The sequence below is a fragment of the Phyllostomus discolor genome, chromosome 4 (genome assembly GCF_004126475.2).
Source record: "Phyllostomus discolor isolate MPI-MPIP mPhyDis1 chromosome 4, mPhyDis1.pri.v3, whole genome shotgun sequence".
NCBI classification, from domain to species: domain Eukaryota; kingdom Metazoa; phylum Chordata; class Mammalia; order Chiroptera; family Phyllostomidae; genus Phyllostomus; species Phyllostomus discolor.
Genome location: NC_040906.2, coordinates 70,188,383 through 70,207,994, shown reverse-complemented (window position 1 = coordinate 70,207,994; position 19,612 = coordinate 70,188,383). Strand labels below are relative to the sequence as shown.

Here is a 19,612-nt window from a genome sequence, read left to right as displayed (position 1 = left end):
TCTGCACTTGGGGGGTTTGGTTACCCATTGCTTGGCTCTTCAGACTTAAATGAATGGTTGAAAGAATGAAGCAAAGTTTTCTCCTCCTTGGCACTCTTTTCATTGTGGTAATATGTAGTACGATATCCTTTGGCAAGGAAGCAATTTGCCTTGATTTCACCTGTGCAATATCATTTTTGATTAGTCTTTACTGAGTTCTCAATTTCTACAAGTCATTTAAATCTCACTCTTGAAAAAGTGATAGATTACAAAAATGTTTTAACGCTCATATGAAGGAGGTTCCTGATTCAAAGACTAGGTTCATGCAAAGGTCATTATATTGTTAATCTTTTCTTAAAATATCCAAATCGATGTGTGTGTATCATTGTAACATAGGATCTAAAGGCAAAAATAAGAGTCTGTGTGCTCCATTCAGGCTACAGCATGTCAGTAATACAGTGTCTGCAGTGTGGGGAGACTGAGAACGTTTCTTAATCAAAATGTCTACAAATCTTTGATGTCTGCTTATTTATTATCTATAGAACAGCAGTGTCTTCCTGTTTGATCTGCCAGAAGCAAGAGCCTGTTTCTGTGGAGTTTGATTATAGAAAGAGAGGTGTCCTCACAGGGAGCCCAGCTGGATGTATCCTGCTTTCTGCCTTAGTTTCTTTCATGGTAGCAGAGAAAAGAGGAAGAAAAGCAAGTAATAGAATTGGTAATTGTTTGTGCTACTGGCTGGGCCTCAAATGGTATTTATTCTGTTACATTCACTTCCAACCAGAGGATTCATTTTTTTCTCCAGATGGGAGGTGGGCAGCATGTAAATGCCTGGATTAAACATATTCTAATGCTTTTTTAAAAACCTTCGTCTCTATTCCATAACAATGTTGTTTGTAGACATATTTTGTTGCACTTTTATTGGTGCTTCATTAGAAAAATTAGGAAGAGAAATTTAAGTGATTTTGTTGGTTATAGTTCCTTACCAAATATTTGAATAGGGGTCAGGTGACTATAAGGGTGGAAAAAATGCAGAAGTTTAGGACTTGGCCTCGTTTCAAAAACTGTTAGGTTTTAACAAAGCTTATGGGACTGATATTTCTCCACCTTTTTTTTATTTCTCCAGTTTTTTATGGGAAGAGAATTAGATTAATTGTTAGGATGTCACTGGGGAATCCTTGTTTAAGGGTTACTTTTGAGTTTATTCCTGGAAAAAAATGCAACTGGCATGAACAAGGCCAGTTTACTATTATGTCTGATGACTGTTTCCAGGAAAGTCTGGTTAGCCAAACCACATGGATTCTTGGCCTCTATTGTAAATTGCCAAAAAGGATGTCCCCCCCATGGAGATTGCTACAACTTGTTTTTTTAATGTTGGCATTTGTAAGCTTTTCATGGTACAAGGACTAAAATCTTGAGAAGGAGGCTGAAAATATATAAATCCTGAGATCCAGCAAATGCAAAACACTCTTCTTCCACAGTTGGAAGGTCTAACTGTCCCTATCACACATACTGGATGGAGGGAAAAATTATTCTCAAAGTGAGAGAAATTGTGTGTATTCAACCTTCTAAATGGTTTCTGCTGATAGGGACTTGATTTTTATTCATTTATACGAATTTAAAATGACATTCTTAATAAATCAGCAATTTTGTATTACCATTAAACACCCAAGACATTCAAATTAGAATAAGGATGGTATTATCAATTAATTAGTTCAACAAATATTTATTGAACACCTTGTAAAGGCCAGACACAATGTATTTGTGAGACGAAGTGAGTGAGATAAAAGCATTTCTACTTTAATAGAATTTTCACCTTAATGAAGTAATACAAAACAGTGGAAAATTTTTACTTTAATGCTGTACTTTATATTACAAAAGGGAAAGTTTTAGATAACCTTCAGCAGGTCATGAAATCAAGATAATTTTTTGTTGGTTGCGGTGTGCTCATGTCGACCCATGGACTCGCTCTGTTTCTGATTTAAGTGTGGTAACAATACACATTCTTTTAAAGGTGGTGACAGCCTCTGTTTAATGTTGGGCCCTACAGTAATGTTAATTTATCTATGAAGGATTTAACTTATAGAGGTAACTTTATTTGTTTTAGCAACTAAGCTAATCAGTTGCAGTATTAATTGAATTCCTTTCCTGGCCTTGTACTTTAGAATTTATTAGATACTCAAGATTATTCAAAGGCCTATCAACCTGCTTTTATATAATTTATTTGTCCTTTTAAAGGAAATACAGTCAGAAATTTTGCATCAATTTCTTCTGATATTCTGATTTATAAAGCTGGAACTTAGTCAAATAGGTGATATAATTAATTTGTTTCAGGTCTCAAATGATAAAGTTTTGACAGCTTGCAGAAAGCCTTATTGTTCATTCCATTTCCAAATGTTATTACTGTTAAGAGTACATGCAATTATGACTATTGGTATATAATGTATTGTCCATTCTAATTTACTTTTACAATAATGTTTAAAAAGCATACAGCTTATGTGTATGTGCTCAAGGTGAGGTAAAAAACTCTGACAATTATATGATGACTGCAATTAAAGTAAGCCAGAAATTCTCCATATGCTATGTTATAATAATGAGTCTTTGATTAGTTGTCAGCTGTGCTGCAACTAATTATTTTATTAAAATAAAATATCAAAGGTTGTGAATGATGAAATTTTTAAGATATATTAGAAAAAACCAAGGTTACCCTTATAATAATTTCATTAATTATTATTCATTATACATGGTATACTTCTGGAGGGCAAGAGAAAGAAATGGAGTTGCTTATAAACCTGAGTGCACCTATGGGAAGGGGTTGCATCTGTGACTTGTATTTGCCTTGTGAATATGGTGGAGGCATGTGTGATAGACCTTGGTCCAGGCAGCACTAGAACAGCAGTATAAGATGTTTCTCCAACTGTCTTCCACCCACCTTCACAAATATGCTCTCATTTCATATTGTTAAGACAAATTTATTTAAATGGTTTTCATGAATTATTCACTATTCAGTTTCAGAGAGGTGAAATAGCTGAGGAAAAAATGGCTGAGAGAAAAATTTCTATTGTAAACAAAAGTAATTTAATTTATAAACATCAAACTTTCTATTTCTCTTCAACTATAATAGTTACCTCTTGATTTAGATAGATTTCAATTTATTTTGGTCTGATGGTCTTGTGCCTTTATTGTAAGCTGCCTCACGTTCTTTTTGGAACAGTTTACTTATTGTTTATGGCAATCAGAGAGTAGTCACGAAAATAGAAACCACTCATTAAGTATTTCAAATAAAGGATATTTGCTATAGAAAATTAATAACACAAGTGACTAAAGAGCTAAAAAGCCAATCAGGGAAGGAGGAAACTCCCAAATTAATAGTATCAGGAAACAGCTATCACAGATAAACTTGAAAAAGAAAAGATGAACAAGAGAGGTGGTTTACCACCTCTGGTACCAAGGCCATCTGGTATACCTGTCTGATAGACATTGTAGCAGTGCATGTCACCAGAATTACTACTTGGGAAGAGAGAGAGGGAAAAGTAGTTTCTTACTCATCTCCCCAGCCCCAATCTACTGTCTGTATCCCCCTTTGACAACACCCTACCTGGTGCCAAGATATACAGACCTGGGAAATAGTCTGCAGGGGTCAGTCTCCTTGTGACACAGAACAGAAGAAGAGTAAAGAAGGCATCTGTAAACAAAGAGGCCAAAGAAGAAGATATGGGTTAATCAAACAATATAAATAACTTTTTAATTATATTCACATTTTCCTCCAGAAAACTAGGTTGATAACTACTAATAAATAAAGTAGCACTGTATCTCTTGATTAGCTTGTGAAAATCTTGAAGTCTTAAATTGCCAAGAGGTATTTTATAAACTTAATTTATCTACTTTTTAACATAGCATTTTGTTAGCAAATCATAAAATCAAGAGAATAGATCACTGGACAACTCATGTAAAATTTTTTTTCCCCCAGAAGTGTTGACAGAAAAGTCAGAAAGATATCTGGTTGAGTTAGTCTAAGTTTTACTTAGAATCTGCTGGTTCTTTACAGAAGGTCATCCCAGCACTATAAATTATCTTATAGCTATGAAGTTAATAGTTCTATGATTATTAAATATTTGTATTCTTATAGATATCATCTAGTTGGACTAAGAGTTAGAAGATACTCTGGGAAATAGAGAAGTATATATAAAATTGGTCTGGATTTGAAAAATTCTTAATACTATATGACAGAGCATGTGTTCACATCTAGATATTTTCAGAATAAAAGCAAGAGGTTAGAACAATTTTCAGAGCTTATTTATAAGAGAAAAATAACTCTTATTACATTAATAAGAAAGACACATCCTATAAAATGTTTATGATATATGGAGCTTTGGTAGAATTTGAATGATGAAAATTGAATCTCAAGGGAATATAATCAAATTTAATGCAAAGCTTTGAAGACCTATTCAATAGTTCTCTCCTTAGATAATTACCATGCTCAGGAATTCAGTCCTAACTGGACAGAATCCCCAGATATTTTTTTTTTACTTGCTGAAAGAAGACTATACCTCATGCCTTTAAAAATGGAATAAGGCATGAATATATTCTCCAGGAAGAGGAATCATTTCATCAGAATCAAGCTATTTTACCAGAATTATATTAAAGCAAAATTCTAACTACTGTTGATAGAAAAAAATAGTTTTATTCTCTCTCCTTTTAACCTTTTCTCTATTTTCTTTTTAGCAATCTATGTACACTTGAGAAAAATTATTTTTATAATGTCTAATTTCAAGGTAATTTTCAGCAACATTGGTTTTTCTCTCTAGGTTTCTTTGCAAAGAAAAATTATTCTAGACAATGAGGATTTTTCTATCAGCACTAATCCCATGCAAGATCATTCACTGGAGAGTATGGGAATTCTTCCACTCTGGTCAGCTTGTGCTGGGAAGTGGAATGCCTATCTTATGTTACCATGATAGTCAATACATGTAAAGAACTCAGGGTAGTGCTTGGCATGTGGTAAATGTTAAATAAATTCTTGGTGAGTAAGTGCATAAATAAATAAATCTCTGTTCTATCCATGCCATATTAATTCCCATCTTCTTTGCAGAGCTGATCCATTCTCTCTGCTTGGATTCCCACCTCCTCCCTAGTTTTTCAAATTCTTTGATTCTTTAAGAACTTGTTCAGACCCCACATCTTAAGACTTTTGTGACAACTCAAGACTCTACTGACTCAACTTCTCCTATACCTCATTGCACTTATTCACATATACAATATGTGTTTTATTTAGCTCTTGCCATTTTTTTTTAACCAGGGGAGAGCATTGGAATTCCCTGGAATGATTTTCCAAAATATGTATCTCTGGGTCCAATCCCTGGAAGTTTTAGATTCAGTAAATCTTTACTGACACTACAAATATGCACATTTTAATTAAAGTACTCCAGTAAAACTGCTATAAGCATCTAGTTAAGATACACCAATGAAAATTATCTCTTGAGGGTATGTGAATTTTCTCTCTAAATGAGATTATAAATTTCTCGAGGACATGAACCATACTTTGTTTTTTTATGTATCCTCCTGCAGTGCTGGAAATGTGACAGTGATTGAATAGCACTCTTCTTTCTTGTTTGACTGCAAGATGTCTTCAAGTGGAATCAGGATGTACATGTTAAAGGAATCTAGAGGGACAAGGAAATTGACAGGTGGATCATTCAACTATTGTCACTAGATGCTGTGAAATGAGTATACACAAAACTTTAGTAGCATACAAAAAGCATTTACTATTTATGTTTCTAGGATAGGCAGAGATAGGCACCTCTGCTAGCTTGCTCACATATTTGAAGGGTCTGGTGGCAGCTGGCTGGGCTGACTTGGTTGTTTGCAGTTCAACTGCTGAGTCATGCACCTGTGTACTGCAGAGAGAATGTAATCAGTCCTGGAAGGAAGATGGGAATTACCGTGGAATGGATAGAACAGAGATTTATTTATTCATGAACTTATTCAGCAAGAACTTCTTTAGCAAGACTTTGATGCTTCTGGGACCATCAGGTCAATCAATGAAAGTTTCTTATGGAAATAATGGAGGACAAGAGGACAAACCCAGATGCACAAGTCCATTCCAAGCCTCTGTTTGCAATGCATTAGCCAAAGCAAGCCATGTGTGAAACCTGATTTATGGATGGAGGGTACTACACAGCTATATGGCAAAAATTATAGATTCAAGGAGGTGGGAAGGATGGGTGTTATTTTCTCAAACTATCACAATGGGTTGCTTGTTAATGACTCTTCTGCACAGTGTCTACTCTAACACCTTACTGAAGATCAATTCATGTTGTATATCATCCCCGTCACGATATTTTGAAAACAACCGTACTGCCCCCAAGTAAGCAAGCAACTAATCATATTCAGAGAAAAAAGTTTCAAATATTAGTCACACTAATGTCACTTTATTTGCCATTAAATAAAAAAATTATCTTCTGCATTTTTCAGACTTGTCATCACCCAGATAATATGTCACACTTCATTAAATTAGAACATCAAATGCAGCAAACAAAATACTTGTTGTTCAGTAAGATTACATACTGCTTGAATAAGGTTTTGAGAAATTGTCAACATGATGTATTTGAATTCAGGAAATTAAACCAAGTATTGTGACTGGAAAGATGTTAAAAACACCACAAATTGGCTTTGAAATAATATAGCCTGTTGTTGTCACTTTTGATTTTACCACTGGTTTTATCTTTATTACCTGTGGTGCTGCTTAGTGAACTGTTGCAAAGCAACTCATGCAGTTTGGTGTGGAGATTCAATTTACTATTGCCAGAGAATCATTTGGGGCTGAGAGAGAATGTGTGCTAAGTGCTACATCTTCCACCAAGGCTATGCTATTCTTTGTCTAAGGGAACTAACTTATCTCTTAAAGAGCCAGGAAATTATAACATTGAACAAGCAATGTTATGTTACACTTTTATTTATATATACATATAGTATATACCATCAAATAATTAAATTATTTTGACATTTTCTAAGTTAATGTGCTAATTTTTCATATTTGATTCTTTTCTTGCTCCAAAGGTAGGTACCTCATTAACTTCCAGTGGGCAAATTTGATCAACAATGTCAATATTACATATTCTCTGGTAAGGAAAATTGCTTTCCAGGTCTACTTTGCCCTTACTGTATCATGGGATTTTAGGCAAATTACTTAACTAATCAATATTCTTATTTATAAAGGCAGACAATTTGCATAAATGAATGGCAAGGATCTTGTAGCCAAATCACAGATAAAGGATCTGAAGTAAACTGTGGGCCAGATTCTCATCTTTGTTCATATAAGAGAAATCTGTATAGAATCACCATGTATGAGTAGGTTTGTCTTTTATTAAAAATGTTATGCTAAATTTTGCTTGGTTTTCCTTTTTAAAAGGAAGGACATTAACTTGTAGAATAAAGAAAATAAAAGTGAGCATAGAGGCACAGACTAAGAAGTGGGCTTGTGCAATATATTTAGTAGAGTTCAGTTTTATCACCTTGCATTGATGGAGAGATTTTTAAGTCACAGCAACAGAAATAAATGAGGCAAAGGGGATTTTGACATAACCCAGAAAGTTTCTTCTGAGACTTTCTAATTGCTGGAGGAGAGAAAAACTGAAAGAGGCAAAATAAACTCTCTCTGACAGCTGGAGATATTTCATAATTTTACACAAGTGTGATTATGATGGAGGCAGATAACAGGACCATTTTTCTGGAAAGTCAGGAGTGACAGCATTAAGAACCTTCTCTCTGTTGTCACGTAGAAACAAATATGGCCATTTCTTCTCTAAGCAACACAGCACCAATGGGAGCAGGCTGGTCACAAAGCTGGTCCTCAGGATAGTGAAGGTTACAGGTTCAGTTTTACTTCCTCAAATGGAAATTTCTGTGGAACTGGCATTGTAGTTTCTCTTTAAATTACAAAGAAGGAAAAATTGCTTTAGGACTTTGGTAAAAGCTGTAGTTCCCCTAAGTAGTTTTTGATAGAGCATTGTAGTTCATGCCATTGGCTGCAAAGAAAATTTAGCAAGCACTTGGGCAAGCTAAGCTGGGCCTAGGACACCACATAATTATGAGAAATTGACAGGATGGTATTACAGGAAGATAAGAGGGACAGCTGGCACTGCACTTGGGACTAGCCTGTATTAACCTTGGGGGGACCACAAGTTATAATAGGAATAAAGCCAGTGGCAGAAAATTAACTATTTTAAAATGTCTATTTTTAATGGAGTTTCAACCTTGGTACCTTGTATGTGGATAAACAGTCAATGCTTAGAAAAACATAGTGCTATGAATGTTTAATAGCCAAATGATATCTTGATGTCAAAGTCACTCGCATACATGTGCATTTTTAACTTGATTTGACTGTTGCAGTGGAAAAGCTAAAATTGAAGCAGTTATTTTCAGGATTTAGAAGTTTAAAAATTCAAGCTGTGTGGTATTGTCTTAGAATAAATTAATGTGGACAAAGTCATTCCTGAAATGGCAATAAGGGGAAAACATGAAAAAATGGATAAGTAATGCTTAGATTTATAACTTCATGCTCTTGTATTGCAACGATCACGGAGATATTCAACAAGAAAAAGGAAATAACATATTTTTGGAGACACCCTGTATATGAGGAAAAGCATTCTATTTAATTTGTGTATGGAAACTGGGTTCTCATTTCCATAAAAAGAAAAACTGTGATTGAATATAGGAAAGTGGTTGATGGTAGAGAGAACTCCTGATTGTGAGATGCATGCTTCAGAACACCCTTTCCCTATTACAAAACCAGCCTGACACCTTCCTATCACTAGGGATGTGTTGAATTAGATGACAGCTTTTAATTATATAGGACCATTCAGCCTGTTTCCTCTCCATCTTTACTTTTCCATGCATCAAAAGGATGCAATAGCCATAGTTATTTCAGTAATCCTAAAGAGAATGCTACAAAATACAGTACTTAGCTGTCAGAAAGAGAAGGCTAATTTCTAGTTATGAGAGCATTTTCCCAAAGGAAATCTTCCTTTCATTCAGGATAGACACATTTGTGTCTTTTTCCATCTTTATTGAGCTTCATTTTCTCCTTGGGGAGCTAAGTTCTTTCCTAGTTGTTGAGAATTAAACAATTTCCTCAATTCCAGAAAACTTTCTAGCTTTTTTTAGCTAGCCAGACTGTCTACATTACCTGAATAATGTACATTTAGGTGAAGTACATTGCCTAAAAACATGGCACATGCAGTGAGACATGGCTTATGCCCAGCACAAGCATAATGGAACTAAGTAAATTGGAAGAATTTCCATAATATGAGGATGTAAAGGGAGAAAAATCCTAAAACTCCCAGAAAAGGGAAAAAAACCTAAAAATCCTTAAAAAATACTAATAGATGTAAAGAGAAAAAAATCAATGGTCAAATATTTTGGGCAGTTATGGGCTAAATAAATAGATTACTTTAGGATTTATCAGATAGGCATAAGGTCTTTGCCACCAGACTTTCAGATCTTTCTATCACCATGTATCTTTCTGGGAAGAAGAAAAATGGGGGAGAGAGGTTTTTCATTTGGGTAATTGGTAAAATCATACTTTTATTTTGTTTTCTTTGAAACCAGCATGTGACAATATCCTCCCTCTATTAAAAGTTTTAAAATGCCTCTGTTGTTCCTACTGAAAAGGAGAAAGGAGACCTGATTTTGTATTACTTGTCAAAATAAGTCAGGCATATGGGTATGCACAGTACCTTAGCCTTTTTCTTTTAGATAGAGATAATCATAGACCAATACACTTAGAACATGCAATTTTTAAAATATGGAAAATGTACCCTCTAGTGTTCCCGGGAGAAGAGGAGAAACGTAAGTACTGGACAGCATCATTAATAGTGACCAGAGCACTCTAGATAAGACAGGATTTCCAATTCCATTTACCCCTATGCTCTGTTATCACATCATATTTTCTCCCTAGCACTTCATAATACCAAGCTGTACTATACATATTATAAAAAAACCTCATATGCTAGATCCTCTGTTTATTATTTGTTTCTCTCCATCCACCACCACCAATGTGAGCATCACAGAAACAGGGGCCTTGTTTGTTTTATTCACTTTTCATCTCCAGGATCCAGAATACATATTTGGTGAATGAACTAGTGAACACATTTTGTTTAAATATTGAGAACCCAGAAAAACAAACCCTTGTTTGAACCCTTCATTTTCCCCTAGAAATGGAACTGTATTGTGGATATACTTTAAAGTTATTTTTAAACAGATTTTATTTATTCCTAGAGAAGGGGGAAGGGAGGGAGAAAGAGAGGGAGAGAAACATCAATGTGTGAGGGAAACATCGACTGGTTGTCTCGTATATGCCATGACCTGGACCAAACCTGCAACCCAGGTACTTGCCCTAGCTGGGAATCAAACTGGTGACCTTTTGCTTTATGGGACAGTGCCCAACCAACTGAGCCACACTGATCAGGGTTAACTTTGTTTTATTTAACTAGAGTTGGTGTAAAACCCTATGTTGCTTATATTTTCAGGTGTACAATATATTAATTAAATATTTTTATACTTTATAATGTGATCACCCCACAATTTTAGTGATCATCTGTCACCATATAAACTTACTGTGATATTTGTTGACTATTTTCTCCTTCCCCTTTTCACCCATCCCCTACCTTCTCCCTCTGGTAACCATTTCTGTCTTCTCTGTATCTATGAGTCTGTTTTGTTTTATTTGTTTTTTGTTTGGTTTGGCTTTAGATTCCATGTATAAGTGAAACCATATGGTATTTGACTTTCTCTGCCTGCTTTATTTCACTTAGCATTAATATACTCTAGATCCATCCATGTGTGGCAAATGACAAGATTTTATTTTATTGGTGCATAATATTCTGTTGTATATATATACCACATCTTCTTTATCCATTCAGGTATTGATGGACACCTAGGTTACTTCCATATCTTTACTATTACAAATAATGCTTCAGTGAACACAGAGGTGCACATATCTTTTTGCATTTGTGTTTGTACTTTCTTTGGATAAATACCCAGAAGTGGAGTTGTTGGGTTCTGTGGCATAACCATACTGTTTTCTTTTGGAACTGCACCAGTTTTAGTCTTACCAACAGTGCACAAGGGTTCCCTTTTTCCACATCCTTATTAATCTGTGTTATTGGTTGACTTTTTGATAATAGCCATTTTTAGTGGTGTGAGGTGGTAGCTCACTGTGGTTTTAATTTGCATTTCCCTGATGATTAGTGATGTTGAATATCTTCCCATATTTCTGTTGGCAATCTGTCTTTATTGGAGAAGTCATCTGTCACCTTATAAGCTTACTATGACATTGTTTTCATGTCCTCTACCCACTTTTCAAGTGGACTCTCTGATCTCAAACTATACTACAAAGCAATAATAATCAAAATAAGATGGTACAGGCACAAAAACAGACACAAAAAGGGACAGAATAAAGAGCTCAGAAATAAATGCCTGCTTAAATGGTCAATTAATCTATTACGAAGGAGGTAAAAATATACACTGAAGTAATTACAATCTCTTCAACAAATGGTGTTGGGAAAACTGGACAGACACATGCAAAAAAGATAAAACTGGATCACTCTTTTACATCAGCTAGAAAAATAAGCTCAAAATGAGTTAAAACCATAAAAATAAGGCCTGAAACCATTCAGTTTTTAGAAGAAAACATAGAAAGTGCTTTCTATCTGATGTCAGTCTGAGTAATATTTTTTGGACATATCCCCTTGAGCAGGGGAGGCAAATAATTAAAAACATAAACAAATGGGACTATATCAAACTAAAAACCTTCTGAATAGCAAAGGAAACCTTCAACAAAAGCAAAAGGCAACCTATGGACTTGGAGAATATATTTCCAAATGATATATTTTGATAGAATAAGGATTGATATCCGAAATATATAAGAAACTCATACAACTCAATAAAAAACACCTAACCAATCCAGATGAAAAATGGTGAGAGGATATCTTTGAACTGTTATGTCAGCCAAATGCGGCTCAGAAACTATCTTTACAACAGAGATAAATCTGCATTAAACCTTGTGCAGAGCCTTTGTCAGACCAGCTGGGCACATTGTTTGCTCTCAGACAACAAAGAGATTATTAAAAACCCTCAGAAGTATCCAGGATCTTAGTGCTGTTCCTGGTAATACACAATTTGAAGGAAAATGAGTTTGAAAATGAGCTTAGGCTTTTAAACAATACAGGCAAAAGGTGTAAAACCTTGAAAAATAGGTAAATTCTCAATTTAAAAGTTTTTCTATCTCAGGTTTATGTTTATAGTCAAGAACATGCAGCTCTCATTCCTCACTGAATATCAGAAAGTTAAATCGCCTCTTGGATATGAACTGTAGATACAATGTTTGGCACATTCTCCTTGGGGAGGAGCAGACCTGGTGGATCCTGGGTTGGGTGAAATGGGGGTTTCCTGCTGGTTGAGACACAGGTCTTTGTGCTTTTTTTAGGCTTATTGTTAACTCTGAGCTTAATGAGTGCATTCAGGCATGTAATGAAGAACAACATCATCATACAAACAATTCATTGAAGTCCAAAATATGGTGATTTTATCAATTATGTTATTCAGTAGAGTAAATTTGCAACTTGTAAAAAGAATACAGATTGATTGGCACCTGGCCACTGTTATTTTGACACTCATGATATTAGCAGCTGTGTTAAACAAAATCTCAACTTGATGGTATTTGCTACCATGGGTAGAAAGCTTTTGTCTTTCTACTTGCTAGAGGAAATAGATGAGAGCAGTGTGGCTGTGGATCACAGGTCCCTCTGGTGTGAAGCTCATCCTACTAAGCTTAAAATGTTTGATGACCAAAAGCATGGGTTCCCATAGGAAATGATTCTCATTTTCACCTTCACTAGCTAATGGGGATGAATACAGGGCTGGAAGGCAGGGGAACTCTACCAGTTATGCAAGAGTTACTTAATCTAAACAAGTCACTTTCCTTTTTTTCTCTTTCTTTTACTTTTTATACAGTATGTTATAGAGTTTTCAGAGCATTTTTATACATATCTCATTTGATCTTACAACAAACATCCCAGTGAGGTTAGCTGGGTAAGGGTTCTCACTTCCAATTCTAGTAAGAGACACTATTGCTTACAGAGCTGACTTGGAAGAAGGTCAGGAATTTTGACTCTAAACCAGTTTTTTTTTTTTCATTATACAATAATAATGCTCTGGACTCAGTTTCCTCATTTAACCAAATATAAATATTCTTAGTTTGCCAACTTAAGTTGTGGGGATGACAAGAGATAGATGAACTTAAATATTGTGGCTAGTCAAAGTCTTATGTAATTATAAAATAATCATCTTGCTTTTGTTATGCCCAAGAGCTTTGTCCTTAGAACTCCTTCTCCATATTCTTCCACAGGAACTGTCCCACACTGATGCATGTATACAGCTTTGGAATTCTCCATATGGAACATTTAAGAATGAGCTCACTTGAGGAAGAGTGAAGAAGAGTCATTTAAAAGCAGTCAGAAACAATAGAGGCCACATGCACATCCCAAGCATCCCTAGACTCCCCACCCCTCCCGCAAGGGTAGACCTGAGAATCCCCTTGGCTTGCCTGCCTGCCACAGCTGACAAGGAAGCAGCCTTTGATGATGCTGTAGAAGAATGTGTGGTCAACAAAAAATACAAAATATGGAAAAACAACACCTCTTTTCTTTATGATTTTGTGATGACCCATGCTTTGGAGTGGCCCAGCTTAGCTGCACAGTGGCTTTCACATGTAAACAGATGGGAAGGGAAAGATTTCAGCATTCATTGACTTGTGCTGGGACACACAAGTCAGATGAACAAAACTACCTTGTGATAGCTGGTATGCAGCTCCCGAACAATGATGCTCAGGTAGATGCTTCATACCACCATGAGAAAGAAGAATTTGGAGGTTTGAGTTCTGTTGGTGGAAGAATTGAAATAGAAATAAAGATCAACCATGAAGGAGAAGTAAACAGGGCACATTATATGCCGCAGAGCCCTTGCATCATTGCAACAAAGACTCTATTCACTGATGTTCTTGTTTTTGACTCTATAAAACATCTTCCTAAACCAGACACTTCTGGAGAGTGCAACCCAGGCTTGCATCTCCCTAGAACCCAGAAAGAGGGCTATGGACTTTCTTGGAACCCAAGTCTCAGTGGGCACTTACTTAGTGCTTCAGATGACCATACCATCTGCCTATGGGACATCAGTGCTGTTCCAAAGGAGGGATAAGTTGTGGATGCAAACACCATCTTTTACAGGGCATACAGCAGTAGTGGAAGATGTTTTCTGGCATCTGCTTCATGACTCTCTGTTTGGGTCAGTTGCTGATAATCAGAAACTTATGATCTGGGATACTTGTTCAACAATACTTCCAACCAAGCCACTCAGTTGATGTTCACATTGCTGTAAACTGCCTTTCTTTCAGTTCTTATAGTGAGTTCATGATTGCTTGTTCAACAATACTTCCAACCAAGCCACTCAGCTGATGTTCACATTGCTGTAAACTGCCTTTCTTTCAGTTCTTATAGTGAGTTCATGATTGCCAAGGATCAGCTGATAAGATCCCACTGTTGTCTTGTGGGATCTGAGAAGTCTGAAATTTAAGTTGCATTCCTTTGAATTACATAAAGGTGAAATATTCCAGGTTCAATAGTCACCTCACAGTGAGACTATTTTGGCTTCCGGTGGTACTGACTAAAGACTGAATGTCTGGGATTTAAGTAAAATTGGAGAGGAACAATCCTTAGAAGATGCAGAAGAGGAGCCACCAGAGTTGTTATTTATTCATGGTTGTCACACTGCCGATATATCTGATTTCTCCTGGAATCCCAATGAACCTGGGGTGACCTGTTCTGTGTCAGAAGAAAATACTGTGCAAGTGTGGCAAATAGCAGAGAATATTTATAATGATGGAGACCTTGAAGGAAGCATGGATACAGAAGCACAGGGATCTTAAATACATCTGCACTTATTGTGATTTTAGAGTCCTCTTTTTCTCTCTCAACCCTGATGATTTAACACTGGTTTTGAGACACAGACTTTGTTCAGCTCTCCCTCTGTAATAGGTACCACCAACGTTGCTATTAGCCCAACTGAGGGTGTTTTCTAAATATTAACCAGGGGACTTGATTCAGCAAAGCCACAGGTTTGTATTTAAATCTGCTTCAGGAATTTTCTAGTAACAAAAATCTAAAGTAGCCACTGAAAGGGGACTATTGTGTGTGGTTATTTTATTTTTTTTCTAATGCTATATCCCAAAGTTTTTCAGACTCATTTAAATAAAGGCTAGAAGTAAGTAAGTAAGTCAGCCAAGTGAGACAGGTGTCTGAGCCATGAAGTATAAGTACTGCAAGATGTCCATTTATTCAGAAATTAGGGGAGATTCAAGCCATACAAACTACTACTCTAAAAGTCTTCACCCCTGACTTTCAAGGATGAGCATTTTCCTCTGTAGGCCAGTCTCCTCTCAGTTTCCTGAGTTATGTCAAAACAACATATTCTTCATTCTCTATATATTTTTGCTTATTAATGTATTTCTTGAGCTGTTTTCACATTATCTCTTTCCTTTCTGTGAAATAGTTAAAAAAAAACCTTGAGACCACCAAGTTGTAAAGATGTATGTTTTTACCTGACAGGTATACCACAGACAGACTGTCAAGCTGTGAAAAGTGAATCGATAGCTTGAATTTGTTTATAAATTAAATTAATCTTGGATAAGAGTTGCCTTATTTTGTAGGAGTTAGTCCTTGATCACTAGTTTGAGACCATCTGTTTTGGGTGACCTGTTTCACCAGCAGGCCTGTTATTCTCCATGACTAACTGTGAAAGAGCTTATAATGGAATAAATTGCTTTTCTACATTAAAAAGAAAAAGCAGTCAGATGGTAACTCTGATTTGGCCCTCTTTCAAGATGGTCATCAAATTTTAAAAAATTTTATGATGACTTCCTGGTTTGTTTCAATACTGCTCTATTTTGTGACTCATTAATAAAGACAGTCCTCTTACTGTGACTAGGCTCTGCCAGATGGCACTATGGTCTACTGTCAAGGACCAAAGTAAAAAAAATAAATAACTTTTTTATACTCCAAAATGTGTATGGCTGATTTTTTTTCATGGATATAGAGTTGAGGTTGGAAATTTTTTTGTAAAGGACAAGCATTTACAGGACATATGGTCTCTGTTGCAAATACTACACTCTGCTGTTATAGAGTACAAAGATAGCCATAGAGAATGTTAGTGGATAAGCACATTCCACCAAAAATTTTTATGGTCACTGAAATGTGAATTTTATGTAATTTCCTGATATGATGAAATATTATTTTTCTTTTGATTTTTTTAAGCCGCTTAGAAATAGAAAAAACATTGTTAGCTCATGGGTCATACAAAAACAGGTGATGGGCTGGATTTGGTCAATGGGACACACTGAGCAGTGATGTAGAGCTCAGGAGAAACATTCATTGCTCCTGTACACACTACTTTATTCAAATGATTCTTTGAATTGGAAAAATATTTCTAGGGAGTCTATTCTCACAACACAAACTTTCAGCACCATCAGCAAAGGCAATATTTAAAAGCAAGTGTATAGAAGTTAGGTGATCATCCTTGTATAGTAAAAGTAAAAGTACTTCCTCATTAGGAAGTTAGAAACTTCTGTTTTACTTTTTGCTTTTTTAAGGTTAAAATTTTTAATTTATTATTATTATTTTTTAAAGATTCATAGAGAAAGTACACAATTTATAAATCATAAATGTACAGCTGGTGAAATTTCATGATGAGCCCAGATTCTTGTAACCATCATTTGGACCAAGAACAGAACAGTATTACCACCTGAAAGCCTTCCACTGCCCCATCCCTGTCACTGACACTGTCCTATTTACAACAGCCCAGACCAGCAATTTTCAACCCATGTGTCTACAGCAATTTTTTTCAAGTACAGTTGTCTCCATTTTACCCCCCAAATTACCTCCACCCCAGCCATCCCCACTTCTCACCCTTATCCTACCCTCTTTGGTTTTTCAAAGAAGGGAAATTAATTAGCACAAACCGGCAAAGAGTTTGCAGAATTTGGGGGCCAAGACATTCTCACAGGGCTAAGTACATTATCACTCTCAATTTTGGTTCCTAATAAGTATCTATTTAGTTCATTGAGATTCCCACAACTTCCTAAGTTCTTGCTTATCATGTAGAATAAATGAACATGGGCTATAACTGTCTACTTAGAAAACAAGGAGTTAATGAAATGAACCTTTTTTGAGTAGCAGTCTTTACTGCTATATGGTGAAGGATAATTATGAAAGATTTAAAAGACAATGAGATTTACAAAAGACCTGTGAGGTAGGGCAAGGTTTGTACAATATCTAAATGATTAGCTATTATGAGCTAATACCCATGACTAAGCTAATCTATGGCTATTTACTATATATCTATGGAACCTGCTAAATTCTTTTAGATCTCCAGTATGTAATGTAATCATAATGAAGCACCTAATTACTTCTGTGTCCTATTTTCTTAGAAGTTCACACATATTTTAAACTACTTTGCCTTATAATGAATGCCAAGATATGTTGGTCCCTAACTAACCTTTAGTTTTTCATGTGTGTTACTTTTATTTGTTCAATGACATCATAAGTTTTTAGGTATGACAGAATCATACCACATAAATAAGAACAGCATAAAGGTTCAGAAAAAGACTATGGATTCAGGCTGCTGGGGTTCAAACCCTGCTTGGACATTCACTAGCAATGAAACGTAGGATACATCACACAGTCTCTGCTTTTAGTTTATTCATTTGCAAGTTATAATAATTAAAGCACTTTCTTGATCAGATTAGATTGCTGTGAGAACTTAGTAAATCAAAACATCTACGGCACTGAGAATATTTGCTGGCACACAGTAAGGCTTCAATAAATGTGGACTAAAAATATGCCTCAGGGTACTAGTCTGCCACCATAGAGTCCTGTTTATAAGCTAATGACTTCTCCAGTGTTGATCTCTCCATTGAACCCTACATAACTTGTCCACTGGGAATTATTACACATCTCTGCTTTGAAAAAGAATACTTATCTCAAAATGATCATGTTCTCCTTTAATTTTTCCCATCCAATATGAAAGGCAATTTTATTCTTTCACTTGTTCAGGCTAAAAAGCAAATATAATTTTGAAGTCATCTTTGACTTCTTTCTTTTTCTCACATTTCATATTCTATCCATTAGCACATTCCACGGTTTCTAACAAAACATATCTAAATCAACTAACCTACCACCTTACTTATTGTCCCAGCACATGGCACACCTATGTTTTGCTTAGGCTATTATTGAAATAGCCTCCTGCCTGGTCGTCTTGCTTCTGTACATGATCCCCTACCATGACCAGCCAGGTTGTTATGTTTATAGCATCTACACAGTTTCTGGTGCAGAGTCAGCACTCAATAAATAAACTGAATGAATATATGATTGAAATACTCATTTAAAGCTAATTAACTTACAACCTTATGATAGACACTGAAATAATTTTATTCAAGTAATGCAAAATTCTAAACAGTCTCTGCCTTTTAAAATTGTCATAATAAATAATTCCTTTAGAAGTGAGTATAGAATGTGAAAGCAGGACTGCATAATTTTGAAGTGTCTATCAGACTAAAATTCTATGAATCTGTGACTTGGCAAAAGTCATAAGGGCAGGAATAAGACAGCCAAAATAATTCTAAAGGTGAACCTTTAGATTATTCTTGAGAAGTGTACCAGATTTGGAAGGTTTAGTTTTGTGAGCCCTGAATTATACCATGAAGGTTGATTTGTGAGTTCTACATTTGTACCAGATATGGGTACTTTATACTCACACAAAATTAGGACCTAATATTACATGAAAGTAAAAAATGAAAAAGAAAATAAATTACCACCTTAATTGGATCTTTAGGAAGATAAAGTAGAAAAAATATTTTGTGTCAAATTATTGACACAAATCTCTAACTATTTTGCTTGTTTGGAAGTACTGTTCTAATCTACAAATATTTTATTTATGGATTTTAAAGTAATCTCTAGTGTAATTTCTTCAAACTGTAAAGTTGTTGTTTCCTAAGGTCATATTTAATAACTGTTGGGAGACTTAGGCCCAGGATGCTTTTAACATTAAGCCCTGGTTCCTCCCACTTCTCTGTAGCGATTATGTCCAGATCTAGAGATGATGCAAAGGGCAATTGCTGGGAATAATCCCTCCTTGTTTCTGTAGAGGAGAAGGGGTGTGGTGGGCCACAACCTGCTTTTGAAGGCTGATAGGTCTGTAATTCTTTCTGGACATCTTCAGTCGACAGCACCCCTCCTATCTATCCTCATTTTTTCTTGAATAAATGAGAGATGATTTTTGTGTCTGGAAAATTCAAAGAATTTTTTCTCTTCACTCTCAGAAGGAAACGATGAATAAACATGAAAGAAAGAAAGAAAGAAAGAAAGAAAGAAAGAAAGAAAGAAAGAAAGAGAATGACAGCCAGAAGAGAAAATGAAAAAAGGATAGATGAATACTAAGGAAATGAAGAAAGAGAATTGCTTAACTCTCAATTTTTGAATGATGTAGAAGAAACTAAGTGTGTGTGTCTGTGTGCATGCACACCTCT

The 19,612-nt window shown here is 35.5% G+C and overlaps 1 pseudogene; it reads left to right on the top strand.

Annotated features, from left to right (window-relative positions):
• LOC114495331 overlaps nucleotides 1-14,961 on the top strand; it is a 99,118-nt pseudogene extending 84,157 nt beyond the window's left edge.
• Nucleotides 14,962-19,612: the final 4,651 nt, after the last annotated feature.